Source organism: Ambystoma mexicanum, chromosome 8 (assembly GCF_040938575.1).
Source record: "Ambystoma mexicanum isolate Mex_15411 chromosome 8, UKY_AmexF1_1, whole genome shotgun sequence".
Taxonomy (NCBI): Eukaryota; Metazoa; Chordata; class Amphibia; order Caudata; family Ambystomatidae; genus Ambystoma; species Ambystoma mexicanum.
The window spans coordinates 988,770,313-988,789,964 of NC_090929.1; positions in this window are offsets into that span (position 1 = coordinate 988,770,313).

Consider the following 19,652-nt stretch of genomic DNA (forward strand, 5'->3'; position numbering starts at 1 on the left):
GTTCGTATGTGATTTCTTTTTGCAGTTTGAACGTTTTTTCTCTATGGTTGTCACCCAGGTTAGCTTTGTGATATGCTTCGTCCAGACTGGTGTGCAGGTTTTCTTGACCCATTGCAGTCTTTCTTCTGGCAGTCCTCGTAGCGCTTCTGCTTTGCATGTTATTACTTCCTCTTTCCATTTATTTTCTGAGAACAATGTTCCTTTAATCACTAGGAACGGCTCTTTCAAGCATATCACTCCTTTGGCTCTTGAGTAGCACGTTTTCTCGTTTTGCAGCATTTCAAAAGAAACTGTGTGTGCCTGGAAGGTGTTCTTAATTCTACATAGGGTGAGATGAAGGAGACACCGGGCATCTGCAAGAGGCAATTCTTGAGGCAGTAGTACTTTAGGTGTGCCTGAGGCGTGGGGAATTAAGGAGCATATGTAACAGCTCTCATTTGTTGTTTGCTTTGCGGAGGAGCTCATATCGGCATACCATTTGTTTGACTGATGTGGTGTCTAGGGTCTTCTATTGTGTCTAGCCCCAGGCCAGAGTACTCATCATATTTTCTCCTCCCAAGCTCCCTCCTCCTTCTGTTGCTTTTGAGGTAGCTTTTTGCATTTCTTGCTGCTTGCAGTGTTGTGCCCTGTTTACCCGCCCCCCCCCTTTTCCCACTCATCATATAGGCCAGAAATCTTTCAGTCATTTTTGCATTTTCTTCCTTTCTACTTGGGGTGGATTCATGTTCTATGAATGGAGTGACTTTTGGTGTGGGCAGGGTGGTGGGGGTGTCATATAACCATGATAAAACAGAAGGGTTACGATCATTTAAACCATAGATACTATATTCAGAGGCGTTGTGCCAGGAAGTCGGGCTTGGGGTTACCCTGTTGCTGGTGTCATTTGGGTGCTGTGCATGATCGGGGTGAGTGTCATAACCCCATATGAGCTGAAAACCATCCCAGATTAAATAGGCCCCTTCTTTAACCTTCTTTGTTCCATTCCCCATGTTGGTTCCATTCCCTCCCCCCTCATTCATCTCGATAGAGATGAATGTAATAGCCCAATATAAGATTAGTCCAAACATCATTGTGAAGAATATAAATGCACACATGAACAGACCACACTCATACGAATATCTACGCAAATCAAAGTTCTCGTTGCCATTTCTATCTGCCCTAACATTATTTTGTGCGGGCTGCCCGTTCGTTGCCATGGTTTCTCCTATATGTTGAAACATAAAAGTGCATTAAGCATTCTCATATAACTATGTATATTATTTTCATGAAAGAGAGAGAGAGAGAGAGAGAGAGAGAAAGAGCAAGCGAGAGAGAGAGAGAGAGAGAGAGAGAGAGAGAGGGCTTCACTTCACATTTTTTTTTATAGATTTCACACAGTACATAATTATTATATACTTTTTACAAGTTCCACAATTATTTGTATTCAGTTATTTATTTTTACTGTATACTACTAATTGATTATTGGATGTAGCTACATCTCTTCCCTTCATCTATTGTGATATTTCATCTGGTTTTGTACTTCTTTGTCCTGCCCTTGTGCAACATTGTCATAGGCTTTTCGCACGTCTGTTAAATGTATCCAATACCTCAGGACCTTTACCTTCACTGCCGTCGGTGTGCAATACACTACCTCGTACGGGCCATGAAATCTTATGGTATTCCACCTACGCACAAAACCCCTTACATACACCATCTCCCCTGGCATTAGTTGACCTGTTGGGTTCTCTTCTGTGATTTTTTATCACTTCATTTCTTTCCTAGTGTGTGAATGGGGCGTGAGCTGTCTTGCTATCATACGGGCCGCTTTGGTGAGTTTCGTTAAATACTCATTGAACTCTTCACCTAGTACAGTGGCGCTTCTATGGGCGTCTGAATGTCTGCGGAGTGGGGAATGTGCCGTGTGCATGCGCCTTCCTGTCACAATTTCATGTGGTGACAGATGGTGGTCCTTGCTAGGCTGATTTCTCAGCTCAAACAAGGCCAAGGGCAAACAGTGCACCCAGTTCTTCTTGAGTGAGAAACACAGTTTTGACAACCTCCCTTTCAGGAGGCTGTTGATTTTCTCAACTATGCCATTACTTTGCGGGGGATAAATTGAACATAGTTTGTGTTTGATTCCTAACAACGCTGTTACTTCTTTGAAGAGATCATTGACAAAATGTGTGCCATTGTTGGAGCGAATTACGTTGCAAATTCCCCAGCACAGGAATACCTCTCTCACTAAGAACTTTGCAGCACACTTGGCATCCGGATGTGCACATGGTCCTGCCTCGACCCATTGTGAAAATGGGCAAACCACCACTATCATACAACCTGCCCCATTACACCTCTCTCCCATGTCTGCATAGTCAATATGCAGCTCTCTGAAGGGGCCTGTAGGCTTTGTTATTGTCCCTCTTAACGTTCTCAGTGTCATTCCTCAATTATGTATTAGGCATGTTGTACATTCCATTGCCATTCTGGAAAGGTGTTCCTGTAGACCTGGGACAAACCAATTCTCCTGAATCTCTGCTGCAACATGCTGTTTCGCATTATGTGCTGGAAAATGTAGTTGTTGGAAAGCTACTTCTAATAGTTTGATTGGCATGACTATCTTACCTGTGTTGTTTTGACGCCATAGGAGGTCTGTTGCTGACTGGCTACATCCCCTTTTTTCTCACAACTCCTCTTCCTCTTTCGTTGCCCCATCTTGCAGCTCCAGTATTTGTGACACGGGCAAGGCATTATAGCCATCTGGGAGATCCTCTTCTACATGTTTTTGTATCAAGTACTCACCTGTTCTCTCCTTTATTAAGTAAGATGCTTCCTTGGCAGCATTGTCGTATTTCCCAAAGAGATCACATCTGTATTATTTGTATGGGCCTGGCACTTTACTATAGCTACCATGATGGGATCTTTTGATGCCTCTATCAGTTCTTTTAGAAGCTCTGCGTGTTGCACAGGTGAGCCATCTGCTCTGTGGAACCCTCTCCGTTTCCATCTTGCCACTCCCCCGTGCACGGTAGTAGTCATGTAAGCCGAATCTGTGTAAATTGTAACCGCACACCCCTTTGCTGCATGCAATGCTTCAATGAGGGCTATTAATTCTGCAGCTTGTGCGGAGTAATGGGCAGGCAGGCGCTGTTGTATTAGCACTTCGTACTCCTTCTTCTAACCTTACAACAGCTATCCCTACGTGTTTTTCTCCTGTCTCAGAATTTATTGATGCGAACCCGTCTATGAAAAATACCTCTCCTTCATTCAGTGCATTTTCACTCACCATGGTTGTTTCTCCTTCCTCGCCCTTGTATGTTGCACAGTCCTGCGCTTGCATGTCTTCCACTGTGCATGGTTCTGTAATGAATCTTGCAGGGTTCACCGTCTTGCACCTCACTATGTGTATGTTTGCACTGGACAGAATTATTTCATATGTCGTGGCTCTTTGTGTTGTGAGTGTGCTTTCTGATCTTTCCAGGATTGCAAATAGGGAGTGCTCCACGAACAGTGTCACGGAACATCGCATCACTATCGTTGCACTTTTTTCAATGGCGAACGCTGCGGTTGCGAGAGATTGCTCGCAAGCGAAGTGTCCTTGCATTATTGCATCCAGTGTACCACAGTAGTATGCCAGGGGCTTGTGCCCCAGAGATGTCTTTTGTGTCAGTACTACTGCCATGAGGGACCCCTTACAATGTGAAAACAGATAGGACTTGCGTTCATAATCTGGGTTTGCGAGTACTGGTGCGCTTGAAATTAATTCCTTGAGTGATGTGAAAGCATCATCTAACTCTGCTGACCATTGTATTTCTGTGTTTTCTCTTTGAGCTTCTTTGAGTCCCTGCAGTAAGGGCCTTGTGTATGCTGCGTAATCCAATATCCATGCTCGGCAGTACTTACACATGCCGAGACATTTTTGCATTTCCTTCACTGTTTTTGGTTGGTCTACTGCTGTGATGGCCGCTACCCTGTCTGGTATGATTCTCTTACCGTCTTTTGAGATTAGATGTCCCAGGTACAAAACTTCTCGCTGGCAATATTGCAATTTTCCTTTATCCACCTTGTACCCTTTATGGGCCAGCAATGTCAAGAGAGTGATAGAATCTTTCCTGCACTCCTCCTCATTTTTTCCGCAGATCAGCAATCATCTATATACTGAATAACTGTGCTGTCTGTTGTCACATTTCATAGATCTTCATGTAGAATTCTATTGAATATGCTTGGGCTTTCGCAGTACCCCTTGGGTAGTCTGCAGTGCTCATACCTTTTCCCTCCCAATGTAAATGCTGTTAGATATCTGCACTCTTCTGCGAGTGGTATTGAGAAGAATGCATTTATCAAATCCACCACTGTGAAGTGAGATGCATCTTTCGGGATGCTGCATAGAATGGATACAGGATTGGGGACCAAGGGGAACTCTTTTTGGATGACGTCATTGAGTGGGTGTAAATCTTGGATCATCCTCCAAGCCCCTCCCTTAACTTTTTTAATGGGGTAGATACAAGTACTGCATGGTGAGGTTGAGGGCACTATTATTCCCTGTGATAGTAGTGCGCTAACTGTTTCTTTTATCCCTTCTTCTACTTCCCGGGACAGGGGGTACTGTTTTACCCTGGGCAGTATGGCTCCCTTTGAGTTTTATCTTAACTGGTGTCACCCCATGCAATAATCCCACATCATGGGGGCCGGTAGTCCACAGCTCTCCCGGCTCTGATTGCATGTCATCGTCAAAGAAGGAAGGTGGTGCTCCTACCACGGCCATTAGTTGTACTGGCACTTGTCTTTCTTGTATCATGATATCACAAGGGATGGCTATTTCCATTATTATTTCCCCATCACTATCTGAATCTGTGAAGAGATCCTCGCCTGATAAATCTCGCAGTGCAATGTCAGCATTGATGCACAACACCGTGCCCCACTCTCAGCCATGTATGTCCATTGAAATTATTGCTATTCTTTGGGTTGAGACTTGGACTGCATGTAAGTCTAAGGACATCACCATCCCAGGCACTATGTCCAGACGTGCTATGGGGTGGAAAACAAACTCTGTAGGCACCCTCCATTCTAGGCGCTTCAATTTTGGGACCACCCGTGCCAATGTTTTCAGCCCCTGGATGAACATGTCTGGTCCACTGGTATGTCAGGCACTTCTGGCGCTGTTGCTCGCATGTGCACTACCAGCATTACTCGCATAAGGCAAATCCCTGGTGTTGAGCATACTATTCCTCTTTCTGTAAAGGAGATGGTCATATTAAGCTTACTGAGGAGATCCCTCCCCAATAAGTTAATCGGGGATTGTTCATAGTACAATAGGGGTGCCCTTACTGTTTTACCCCCCACTGTTGCATCTAATTCTTCTGTGTAAGGAACCTTGACCACCGCCCCAGAGAACCCCTGTGTCTCCAATTTACAAATAGATAACAGAAACCTGGCCTCACGTAAACATGATTTTTCAGCTCCCGAATCCAGCATAAAAATGAATTGTTTGTTCCCTATCTCCGCCCCTATAAATGGTTCCTCTGCTGCATCGTGGGTCGTCGATAGTACTGGACACGCAAGTGCTCTCTGTGGGCTGTCCTATGCTGGATGTCTCGTGGTCTCGCCTTGGCTGAAAACATTTCCTGATACCATCACCACTCCTCCCTATGATGCAGGTGCATCATTTGCTGTTGTGGCGAAGGGGTTGCCCTGTGTGTATGGCATATGTTCGCGGCATTGTGTGTGCTGTTGGAAATTATGTGGTTGCTCCCTGTGTTGTTCTGGGCATCTTTGTTCTTGCTGTCCTTGCCCGCCTCCCATTGGTAACCCGTATGGGCTCCCTGGGTGCGGGTGACCATATTGTTGATCATCTTGGTAAGTATTGTTTGGCCTGCTCCTGCATTCGCGTGAGAAGTGTCCCCATCTCCCACAGTTCCAACAATTTCCTTGTCCTCCTCTAGGTCCTTGCCCCTCATACCCGCCATTTCCTCCGTACCCTGGGCCGCCCCCTCTGTGCCCTCTGTACCCACCCTTTCCTCCCTGGGGGCTCCACACTTGCCACTGCGGTCCTCCGTACTGCTCCTGTCCATTCCACTGTGCCAGCCCAATTTGCTGCAATCCTTCCTTGTATCACTACTGATCCCTCCTCCTCCTCCGCACCCCTATCCGTGGGGAGTGCTGCTACAGCTGCAGCGACCTTCACCAGTTTCGTCTGTATTAACTTTGCCTCATCTGCCAACATTTTCTGTGCTATCTCATTCTCTCTTTCTGTAATTCTCTTGCAGTGGTGTGCTCTTATACTTTGAATTTCAGGCCAACCTTTCGCTTCAATCCCTGCTATTTTGTCAAGCGCTTTCTGAACTTCTTTTGGGAGTCCTCTCTTTATTATAAAGTAAAATAGGGATGTTGATTGATCCCAGGCCATACCTGTCTCCACTCTCCCTATCTCCTGCACCCGTAAAATGAAATCCATAGCATCTTCCCCATCATTCATGGTACATTGCATTACTGCCTGTAAATCTGGCGTGTCTGGGAAGGTCTCTCGTAAAGCATCCCAGATCCTTGCAAGTACTGTATTGAAGGAGGCTCCATCATGGCAGTCACAATCTAGTGTTATTCCTGGAAAACCAGCCTTTGCTCAAACTTTATCTGCTTGGTCACCCACAGCTGAAACCAACAAACCTTTGACATCACCCACTGCTAATGGCATCCCTGCTGTATGCTTCTCGAATGCATATATCCACTTACTTGCTCCTCCCGACAGCGGGGGCAATGCTTTTAATAGGTTAGCCTTGTCCATCTGAGCCCAGGGTACGTAATTTGGCCTCCCGCCTCCTCTATGTATCAGTGGGAGCTGCAGTTTGGTCTTGACTCCTTTCCCAATACTTACCTTCGACCCTTTCCTCCCTACCGTGGCCATTCTTCCCATCTTATTTCTTAACCTCCCAGTCCACTCTTCATCCATGGCCCTCCCCAGAGGTGTCTCATCTACCCTTTCTGACCTTGCCCCTGCTGCTACCCGCAATCTTCCAGCTTCCATCTCATCGTCCTCTATGTCATACCAAAGCTCTTCCATTCCCCCAGTGGCCATTCCTTCCTCCCCTGTATTTTCCCCGAGTGCATGTGGTTCCAATTCGATTATTCTAGTTGGCTCTTCCTGTATTCGGAATAGTATTTCCCCCTTTTTCCACCCTTCCTCGGAAGACCTGTCAAGTTCTTGTGTCCTTGGTGTTTGCACTGTTCTTTCCATGCTGGTTTCACCCTGTTCATATATATTTGGTATTCTAGATAGCTCGGTCTGAGCCCTTGAGAGTCAGGAATCTAAGTCCTCTGTTAATTTCTCAATGTCTACTGTAGGAGTACTTACCTGTCCACTAGTTCGGGGGCAGTCATATGGTGGCGGTGCAATGGGTCGTGGGGCAACTGCAGAGGCAGGTGTGGACACATACACAGGATTACTATACCCCTCGGAGGGCACTGGCTTATTTAGGAGGGGGTACAATCGTGTTACCTCTATTTGTACCCCTTTCCCCCTACCCTCCCCTTCACTCTCGTTTGCTACCAGGGGAGTGCTGGTAGTGGTGGGCTGGTTGGGCGCTATGTCTTTCCTTTTAAGTGGGGGCACTTCTTCAAATAGTCTCCATAGATCTTGTATCCCTCTTCTATTATGGAATTTTTTCCCCTTGTATTTTATGAATATGCATGTGGCTACCATGTCCAGGACACTTTTATCAAACAACCCTCCTTGGGGCCATACCTGGAGTAGCCCTTCGCCCTTCAATTCCGTGACCCTCTGGTCATGGTATTTTGTTATGCGTTCTGCATACCCTGGTAAATTTTTACAAATGTGGGCCAGGGGTGTTTACGCCCCCATGTTATGCTCTCGTTGGTCACCTTCCTGTGTTACCAGTGTCTATCGCTTTGGCTCATGTGTGTGTGTATGTGTTAGCACTAACACTTCTCAAATGCTAAAGTATTTCTACACAATATTTCAATCTTAAACCTTACCGGGTCACACTTACAATGACCATCTCACAACAACTCCTGTTACCATTAATTTAACATCATTACCTTGCAATACCATTTCTTAAAGGGACATAGCATAGAACATTGAACACTTGATAGACATCTAACAAACATTTAACTTACAACACATAACAAAGACCCTCTGTTTCTCCCCCCCAGTTCATTTCACCAACCCTTATAGTTATAGAGTATTCCCTAACATTAGTATACCCAGAAAAAAGAAAGAGAAAAAAGCATTTTCTAATGTATACACTGTGTCTCTCTCTTCTCAGACACCTTTATTTCTATTTTCCACTATTCCATTTAATCCCAGTACTAGTCAAGATAGCACTATGCTGCGCTGCCTTCTACTCCCTTGCAGAGCTAGGTTCCCGTCTTCCTTTTTTCACCTTATTATCCCAATGGCCATATTCAGAGAAAGAGGATAGTATTAATGTGTTTAGTCCCATTCTATTTACCCCTAAGGAAAAGTCCCTTCTTTACCTTTCTTGACCTCCTCGTACACTCTGGTCTTTATCTCCTCCTTTTATTGTCACTCGCACTTAATACTCACGTGCCCGTCTTGATCTGAGACTCTCCGGGCTAGGTCCGTCCAGGCCTCTCACTCAATGGCCGCCCCCGGCTCCGGCGAGCGGTACTAAGGGCTTTTTGGAGCGGGTTGCCGTAGGCAAGCAGCTCTCTTGAGCGGGCGTGCCGTGTGTCTCCACTGTGGCTGGCTGGGGCCGTCTCGTGCCAAAAGGGGACAATAAAGACGAGTCATGTCTAAGGGGTCACCACTGAAAGTAAGCGTCCCCCAGTAAGGCAATAACCCCCCTCAATGAGAGACAATACAGGACACACCCCAGGAGGGAATGAGACCAGGACCAAGTGAGGGTGAAGTTAAAAGGTTTTTATCTAAATCAATATAGGGCATGCAAAGGACTCTGCAAACTCTGAGAGCGCTCTGTCTGACAATAGCAAAGACAGTCAGTTATATTACCAATACACGTCATGCATAATCTACTCTATAGGGTCCACAGTCTTGGGGATTGGATGGCGACGTCTATCCACTATATAGGCTATAGGTCTGGTGCTCCGTGATTGGCAGGGATCCATGTGGTGGCATCATGAAGCACTTGGGTCAGCTGGGCTCGTCGGGGTGGAGCTCCAGGGCACTGGCTGTCAACAGAGATTCACCACTGTGGTTCTAGAAATGTGCCCTTGTGGCCATTCATACACATTCATCACACTTAAGTATACACTTCTAACACATCAATCTAATACCTAGGTGGGAACACAGGAAAGCAGTATGCAACGGGGGGCTTCCTCCATATGTTATCGTAAAGTTGTCATTTAACAAAGGGACCAGTTTCAGAGGTCCAAGTGTCTTATGAGGGGGCATGGGTCACGCTACCTTTATCATTTTGTCCTGTTAGATGCAGTAAATGATGGCTCTGGGGAATGTTTGCACAAGGACGGGTAACTGTCTTCGTGGTCTGCTAGATTTGGGGTGGAATACCATTAGGTCAGAGGGAGCACGTAGCTGGTACCTCAAATGCGGTGGGATTTAGGACCAGGTAGCTCATAATTCACTTGGTCTGGCCCTGGCGGCTCCTGACATGGGGAAGGTAAATACTTGGAGCAGGTTCAGGAGGAATGTGGGGAGGTGAGGCTGTGCTGCTCGAACACCAGCGAGCCCCGGCGGGCCTTGGTGGGAGGAGGGGGAGATGGCCTTGTTACTTCAAGCGATCTTTTATTCACTAGGCTGCACAATATACCAGCGGAGGGGACAAATATTAAAGCTGGGAGCATTAGGGAAATTACACAGTTCTGCCGTGTATATATGCTTACATGACTAGGTTCATAGCAATGGAGGTTTTCATTGCCCAGTACAGTTCATAAAGCTAGTCGGTCTAATACTTATAATTCATGAGTGAGGCGAACGTATAACAAACGCGACGTAGTATTAGGTTGGATTATATACTCAGGCGCAAGAAAGCAACATGCTACTCTAACACTTTGATTATCGAACAACCTGACTCAGTGCCCTATGTGGCTTTACATGCAATACAAAATATTTCGTCTCATCATACACAAGCATTTGATATATTGCTTTTCAATTACCCTTTTTACTATAGCAGCAAACATTGGTTGGTACACAGTGGATATTCGAGTAGTCATAGGGTATCTCGGGGGTGGGCGGGGTCACCTCGCTTTAATATGAGCAATTTGTATTACACGTTTAACATTATTTACCATACATTCTTTAGCAGCATGAATAAGACTGAGAGACTTGATGGTTTAGTATGTATAGTTAACACTTCATCTGGGGGCACTGGGCAGGGGGTTATGTACACCATATATCACCCGTGCAGGGGTTAGGCACGGGGTTGGGGTTTGCATGATAGGGATGGTTTTTGTTCTTTTCCAGACTCCAACTCCAACTCCTGTCACTTCTCGGGCAATGATGTACTGCGGAAGGTAAATGATACAGTGTTTGTTCTGTTACTTGTTCATGTCTAGTTGCTCGTGAGAACGGACCTTCAGCGGATGTGCCATGGGGTGGAGGCACGGGGGAAGTGCAGGGCTTTCTGTGCGCGGTCAAGTAGGGGCCAAGCTGCAGCTCTTACACGCAAGCTATTCTACTGGGGCCTGGGTTCAATACACTTAAAACTGGAGCCTTGGAATGTTACAAAATGGTGTCTATGTTATGTTATACTACGGGTCATGCAGACTCACGTGTTGATCCGCAGCCACCCTGCCTCCTGGGCCCAGGTGAATGGGGGGCTGCCGACGAGTCATGAGCCTCACACGTGTAGGCAATGTGGGGGGGGGTCCTAAAGACCTGTCCTCCCATACACTACTATGAGGATGCTGTGTTATGATATAGATGTCAATCCGGGGATGGTATTGGATGAAAATGAAGTCCCCAAAGGGATGCTGAGTGACAATGCTGAAGTCTGTGAAAATATGGTGTATGATAGTGTTGGAATTCGTCCAGTGTATGTGTGAGGATACTGTGAAGAATCCTGCAGATCCCTCACTGAAACCCTGACTATAGGCTCCTCAAAGGTGGCCAGGGGAAGGAAGATGTTTCCTGATCCTAACCATGGGGTGGCATACTGCAGGAGGATCACCTAGGAGGAGACAGAGCCCAGGGTGATGAGGAGATTCTGTGGGATGAGAGACTGTATTTTTCCTCTAGAAGGAAGAATGTTCCCAAAGTACATTGAGAGGTGATGACTTATTGTCATTTTAAAGTCCCTAACGCTCATGTTAGATCTTGAGTTATGGACCTTAATGTTGTAACATCTGAACAAACTTTACCAAAAGAAAGATCCTTTTTGTTATCACAAACTAAGCACTTTCCTCAAACCCAAGGATACGCTATAAAGGAATGTGGAAATGTTGTCTTCAATAAACTAGTTTCCTCTGTAAAGGGTAATCTTTATAGCCCCTATCTTAATAACTTTAAGGGAATTAAACCTACCCTTAAAGGAACTTTAAATATGCTAAAACCTAACTTTGTTGAAATAAACTAAATTGGAATCCTAGATGGAATGAGAGGAGGAAGAGTGCTCGGGAGGCATACAGTTGACAAAGTCAGGCAATTAAAGGAATGGTTCGCCCAAAAAATGTTATTGCAAAAAAAGATGGGCAATAATAAAAAAAATCGATTGGCACTTTTTTTTTTAAGTCTCTATGTAAAATTTTGAAAAACTGAAGCTCAAAGGGAAGCACATGGGTTCATCCATTTTGTGAAATGGATGCCTGCCGCTGTGCTTGCTTTGGCTTTTGCGGCACTAATGAAGGAAAAGCCAGCCAGCTGTAGTAAACAAAAGCTACCACTGGGTGGCTTTTCCTGCATTGGTGCCGGGACTCGGAGGACAGAGACCAGAGACTACAGCCAGAAAAGCTGCAGCTTATTTTTTAAATAAATGTAAACACTAGCTGCGTTTTTTTTTTTCTAAGTTTTCCGGGCTGGAGGAGCGGTTGTGTTTCTATGCTGCAGTGTTTCTGCCTAAAGCTGTTTTCCCATTTGGGGCTCTCGGGCTCCCCACGGGGAGCCCGAAAGCCCCAAATGGGAAAGCAGCTTTAGGCAGAAACACTGCAGCATTTAGCATTTCAGAAAACAACTGTGTTGTGTTTCTGCCTAAAGCTGCTTTCCCATTTGGGGCTTTCGGGCTCCGAGCCGGAGGAGCCTGAGAAACTTGGAAAGAAAAACCGCAGCGTTCTCAAACACAATAACGTTGTATTTATGTGTGCGGTAGCTTCAAAAGCTACCGCAGACATAAATACAATGTTTTTAAAGCTGCAGTTTTATTTCTAAGTTTTCTGGGCTCCTCCAGCCCGGAAAACATAGAAATAAAACCGCATCTAGTGCTTATTTTTTTAAAAATAAATAGCACTTACCGAGATGCAGCTGCAGCTTTTCTGCCTGTAGTCTCCGGTCTGCGTCCTCCGAGTCCCGGTACTAATGAAAGAAAAGCCACCCAGTGGTAGCTTTTGTTTACTACAGCTGGCTGGCTTTTCCTTCATAAGTGCCACAAAAAGAAAGCACAGGCGGGCATCCATTTCACAAAATGGATGCCCCCATGTGCTTCCTTTTTAAAATGTAGAGCTTCATTTTCTCAAAATTTTACATAGGGACTTAAAAAAAAAAGTGCCAATCGATTTTTTTTTGTTATTGCCCATCTTTTTTTGCAATAAACATTTTTGGGCAAACCATTCCTTTAAGCCTAGTAGCCATTGAACTAGTCATGCAATTAAGGCTAATAGCCCACACCTCAAAATTATCACTGAAACTGGGAGGCATAAAAGCCCTCATAGGGAGAGAAAGGGGGAAGGAGTTAAAGGAGCTCTAACGTTGGCTGTAGTGCAGGCTGTGGCAGTGCAAGCCAAAGGAAGACACGAGGCTGGAAAACTAAGTAGAAGTTGGAGAACAAGAAGCACACTGGAGCTTGGAAATAGCAGATTACATCTGCGTGTTCTGAGAGAATCCTGCCCTCCCAAACTCTGAAGTGCAGAGGCTGCGCAGAGGAAGATGTGCTCAAAAAACAGTTTTCCCTGTGTGAGCCTGATTGCGGTGGTTGCAAATCTGCTGGCATGTCGTAGACTGAGGCAAGAAACAATTGGCAAGCTGAGGGTCTTGGGAGTAAAGGAACCTCCCCTAACATATTGCCAGAACAGGGACACCTGTTCAGGAGAAGTGTGTGGTCCCAAGTGAGCCAGAAGCATTAGAAGTTGTAGTAGAAGTCGGGAAAGCAGTGCGACCTGCAGAGAAAATGCTTCAGAAGCCAGTGAGTGAAGCATGGCATTTTAAAGCATTACACAAGCCTTGCTGGTAACAGTAACCAGATCCTTTGCTACTTGTGTAAGACTTTCAGCGAGTAGACGTGAACTGCTGTATTAAAAGCTTCTTTGAACAATGGAAATGTAACACATGCTTATAGAGGAAAAGTCTTCTTGCTCATGTAGGAAGCCAATGCTGTTACAGCCCATTGTTCCACACACTGAAGACTGTTAATGTTCAAGGAGTGGTCGCGTGCTCGTAGTTAAGAAAAGGGAATACTGCGAAGACCATTGCAGACCACTTAACTGTGACAATTTCAAAGTTACAATCTTTATTGTGGGGAAACTACATTAACGAGTGGTTGTGTGTGCCTTATTGTGATTCCGCAAAGAGGCCTAAACTCTATCCTTTGCTTCTATGGGATTCCAATTACACAACCACTTTGAAAGCTTGAGAATAACATCAAAGAGTGGTCGCGTGTGCCTAATTATGGTTGTTCCTGAAAGACTAAACCTTAAACGTTGTATACAAGTGACAAACCTTTCTTTCACAAGAGTATAAAAGACTGAGTAGAGAACAAGCATTGTCTAAGCCCAGAGGTACCCCATACCAAGAGTAAAACTGAACCTTTCTCAAAGTTTAAAGCAATCCAGCAGTATTATGAAGTTACTTACAATCCAAAGGCCTAAGATACAAGTGCATACGTATTACCTGAAGCTCTGAGAGCGTCACCACTGCCTCTGGGGAATTGTATGGGCTAATAGCTGGAAGGAATGCAACAGTGAAGTTGCGGAAGGGGAATTGGCAGCTTGTAAATGTTACACAGAAGCAGACTGAACCTGTAATGCCCAAGAAGGTCTCGGCCAGAGAAGAGTGAGTTCTGAAGGCAAGCACAGCTTATTGTCATGGCAGTTAGACAAGAGAGGCAGAGAGGTTGCCCCTTTGAAGGAAGCTATTCGAAGGAAGACTGTCTTGCCTACCTGAGGAGGTTGAAACATTTTGAAAATCTGCCTTGTCGAAGTCTGTCTAAAAATCAGTGAAGTTGTAGCAATCTGTCAAAGCGTCATTGAAGCTGTTGCAGTAGTCCAAAGCCTTGGAACTTAAGAGGTATATCTGGTTGTCAGTAGATGATATGATGCAGTCGTTGAAGCCACGGTGAAATACTGTGCGACAAGAGGTGTCTGTTCTCATGGTAAAGCAAGTAGAAGAATCATTGTTGAAGTAGAAGTAGCAGTATTGAAAAGGCATTCTGATAAACATACCCTTTTGAATGTCAAGTCTATAATTAAAGAAGTCCTAATTGTTAATCAAGAACTGTGTAACATTAACAGCATGGACATTGTAATTTTCTTTGAACTGTGGCGAATCTACCTATGGGAGTGATAAAGTATTGTGGCCAGGATTTCCATTGTGGCTATTTTTCCCAGAAGTGAAAAGCACTACCCAAGTCATGAGATTTGTTACTAATGGAACCTTTTGTTGATGAACTTTTGTTTTGACTTCAAAAATCATTAATAACTAACCTAAGACATTTTCTTTCTATGAATGAACAATTTCATGAAGTGACTTTAAATCCTGGTGAAGGGAAATAACCCAGGACACTAGAAGGCCCTTGAAGACATGATATATAATTCATGTCCTGTTCAATTGCTTTACCTTTTATTTATGTTTGTTGTTTAGTGTGAGGGCCAGTTGTCTATGTTAAGAGTGTGTTCCCTTAGCTTTTAGAATAGGCAGGGAATTCCTCAACAGATTAGGGAAAGTGAGGCATTTTCATAGATTTTCTTTTAAAATAAAATGGCATATTTTGAAAGATCTTCAAACAGTTGTCCGCCTCGCATTACTAAAGTCCTTACATGAATGTTGTGTGATACTATTGAAGTAAACGGAGGGATGCTATTAAAAACTCAACAGGAGATGGTGTTTGATTAATTTTGTAATTTTCTCAGGGATGCTGTACAATGATAATGAAGTCCCTGCTGGGATAGTGTGTAATGATTCTGAGGTCCCATTGAGACTGTAATTCATGATATTTGTTTTCCAAGGAAATGTTTGTGATGATAAGGAAGGAAGGTTCCAGATGATAAAATACATCTAGACTCTTGAGTATTTATACAGATATAGTCACAGATCTTCCATGGGACAATATTAAGGTTAACACACATGGTTCATGATCATTGACAATGATCATGACTACTACAAAGCAAAGGGATATGTAATGATATTGAAGAAATGATGGTGTGTGACAATGTTGAAGTCCCCACAAGGAAGGTGTGTGATGATATTGAAGTCCCCACAAGGAAGTTGTGTGCCAATGAAGACGTCAGTGCAAGGATGGTGTGTGATAATGCTGTAATCCCTGAGTGGAAAGTGTGATGGTACGGAAGTCCTTACAGGAATGTTGACTGATAATAGTGAACTACCCACAGGACTGATGTGCAATGATGTTGAAAATTCCATAGGAATGGTGTTTGATCTGAAATCCCTAAAGAGATGGTGTGTAATGATGGTTAAGACACTACAATCATTGGTGTGAGATGATCTTGCAATACCCAGAAGTATTGTTTGATGTACCTGAAGTCCCAACAGGGATTGTGTGTGATGATGTTGTCATCCCTGTGTGGAATGTGTGATGATACTGGAGGCCTAGTGAACTACCCACAGGAAGGATGTGAGATGATATTGAACATTCTACATGGATGGCATTTGGTCTGAAATCCCAAAGAGATGCTGTGTAATGATGCGTAAGACCCTAAAAGCATGGGGTGTGGGATGATCTTGAAATACCCAGAAGAATTGTTTGATGTTATTGAAGTTCCCACAGGGATTGTATGTGATGATGTTGAGGTCAACATGGGAATGCTCTGTGATGATATTGAAGCCCCCCAAGATCTCTGTGATGATATTGTCATTTTACTAGACCTTGTGTTTGTATGCGTATTTCTCTCCATGAAGGATAATGAGTGATTATTTGCCCTTCAGGATGACGTGTGTTTATACTGGTGTCACCACCACAGCCCTTGTGCAGGATTATATTAACAGTGGCATAGGCTTAATTTATATTATTATCGAGCAACCTACAGGGATGATAATTCAGTTCATGCTAAAGTTCTAAGATGATAATGAAATCCCTATAAAGGTAGCATGAGATGATATTGCATTCCCCTCATGAATTTTGTTTAATTATATTGAATCAATACAGGGAGAATTTATGAATATATTGAGAGCCTCATAGCAGGGCTCAACATTTTCACTGACTAGTGATCATTGACTCTTGGCAAGTCTCCTCCGACATCTGCCGCCTTCTGGAGGAACTTGACCTCGATGTCCTCGTCTCACCGAGACATGGTTCACGGCCAGCTCTGTCACAAGCTTTGACACTCTCCTCCCTGACGGCTTCAAGATCCTCTCTGTGCCCAGTTCCAACCGCTCCGGAGGGGGTGTAGCCCTGATCTTCCCTGAGTGGATTCCTGCCTCTGTCATTCCTACGCAGGCCTACTCCTCTTTCGAATGCCTCATCTGCAGGCTCTCTCCTAGCCATTCCCTTACTGTGGATACTATCTATCGGCCACATGGTCAGATCTCCTCCTTCTTCTCTGAGTGGGCGGACCTCTCCTCTTCCCTCCTGGTCTCGACCACTCAAATCCTCCTTCTTGGAGACTTCAACATCCACCTGGATGTTTACTGTCCTTCCTCTGGACTCTTTCGCAACGTTTGCGACTCTCTCTCACTCTCTATTCTCCCCTCTGACCCGACTCACTCTGCAGGGCACACTCTAGATGTTCTCATCTTTTCAGACCTTCCCCTTTCTATCCCTCTCACCACTCCTCTCTCCTGGAGTGATCACTTTCTCCTTTCCTCCGAGCTCACCCTCTCTACCCCTCAGGCCAAGCCAACTCCATCACTGCCACCCATCTTCTCGGTCATCTGACCCATGAAGCGTGTGCCAGTTGAGGCTTTCGCCGCCCGGTCGGTGATGATATTGCTTGGATTCTGTGTTATCAAACTAATAATCTCTCAGTGCCAGAAAACTGCAGAAAAGGCCATAGGGATGAAAATCATGATTGATGTCGAGTCAGGATGGAAGGTTAAGGACCTGACTGACGAAGACCTAAGAGACTTCGAGAAGGCCAGCATTTAGGCACCAGAAGGAACCAAGTTCTGGTATCCGAGAAAACATAGAAAATATGTGGGAAAATTGATCAATTGCAATCCAAGTGGAGAATGTCAACTAATAACACGGAACAAAGATGGGCACGTAAAAACAGCAGGATGTTTGAAGGGAGTCATAAAGATATGGTCCCCAAAGGAATATTTCTTCAGACCTAGATGTCTAGATTCAGAGGATAAAATAAAAGTGAATGCAAAGAAAGAAGAGAGAGTTGTCGATGAATCGCCCAGAGGTGGGAGTGAAGAGGAAGTGCCAAGCACCATCCACACTCCAGCCACCTCCTTCGAAGTACCAGGTATGTTCATGCCAAAATATGTGATGTATGGAGAACAGATAAACCAGCAGAGAGCAACAGTTGGGCTCTGCCCAGTGCCTATCAGAGTAACAGCACCTATTGAAGTACTGACACCTAAGTGAACCTGGACAGTGAGGTACCCATTGGGAAAACCATATCTACAGGCAAGACAAAATTATGTTTGTCAGTATGGAATACCCGAAGAAGCCAAGAAGATACTAAAGGAAGACGAATGGTAACGTCATAAGAAATCGGACTGACAAACATATAAAAGATATAATGACCTGAGAATGCTGACAAGGAGATGAAATACCATGGATAAGTGACACCATGAGCCTAAGGTGAAACAGTTGATGTCAAGATGAAGAAACCTATGCCATATGCACAATGAAGACATTCAGTTAGTTTAAACGTGTACAGATGCAAGAAACTGCAAGAAGCCAAGAAATCATGAAGCTTGCTTATGCTTAGTAGTAAAATAGATTGCGGCAAGCGCCAACTATACATATATATACCTTAAAAAAGCACTTTATAGATGAGTGAAAATCCACTACGCACATGAGCAGAATTGAACAGAGGTTACTAAAGGTCTCAAAAGGAGAGTGTTGCAGCAAACAAATCGAGATAAAAGACGGAGAGAAACCCAGCTGAAGGTAACCATGCCAAGAAGCCAAGGTCATATCGGGCTGAAAAAGCCAACAGTGGATACAGATGGTAGAAGACTGGCAGAATTAAATCAAATACAAGAAAATACATGAAGAAGAGGTCAATTTAACGGTGTCCTAGTCACATGACAAGGCAGGCAGGAAGGGATGAGACTTTCAAAACTACGCATGGATCCCTGCCATACCCATACTCCTTAACTTTCTCAGACTAAGAAGCAGACTTGAGCCCAAATTAATTGACACATGACCACTGAGGTGATGATTGATTGTAATATAACTGGAGGGAAGCTGGGGTACATACAAACTCCCTGAACCTGGCTGGTTGTTCTGCATGCTGCTAGACATGAGTGGAAAAGTATGAGTGGGGTTGATGCCAACCCAATCATAGTGGACCGTGTAATCTAGGGTCCTATAGTGAGTAGAACCAATGAGACGTCGTACTTTTAGTGATGTTTACACTGGCCATTTTGAAGGAAGGGCTTAGTTGCCCCCACCTGACATTGATTATCAAATCCCCTCTCCCTGTTACCACATACAGTTATAGTACCTATGTTAAAGTTACCTTCCTATAACCAATCACGTTGCATGTTAGGTTTTTTTAAGATTACACTTCAGTGATGACGAGTTTTTGATATAAATAATGTGTTTTTTCTGAAATTAAGTGGAGTTTTAAGTGAGAAGGAAAATCGAGCGGTTGCTGATGTTCATTGAACTCCCTGTTTTTTGTACTTGTCATTAAACTGACTCCCTTTGCCAAATTATTGAGTTGTCATAATTATTTGGTGCAAGAGTACGAATCTGCATACCCATCTATCTCGAGGATGCTGCTACTCTTCTTAAAGGGCTGTTTGGAGACCCCCAGTCACATGGGCCGACTGGGGTCCATCCAGTTCAAGTTCTTCAGCAAATGTAATAATAAAATAAAAATTCAAACACTGGCCTGATGATGGGTGAGGATATTGTGCAGAATTATATCAGCATTCCTCCTTGCCTTATCCCACTCTTAAAGTGTAAAATATTAAACCCATGCCAAATAAACAACTGCCAGCATATGAACAAGTATACATTCCTACAAAATGCCCCCAAAGTGGCTTATTGTATTATTTTACAAAGCATACTACATATCCATCCATACATTACAAAAAAACACATGTATTGTCTGATAAATATCTGAACCATGTGAACTTCTTGAATTCTTGCTGCACCCCCAAAATACTTTTGCAGCCTTATTAAACCCGCAAGGGCAGCCCTGGCACAAGGATTTCCCTA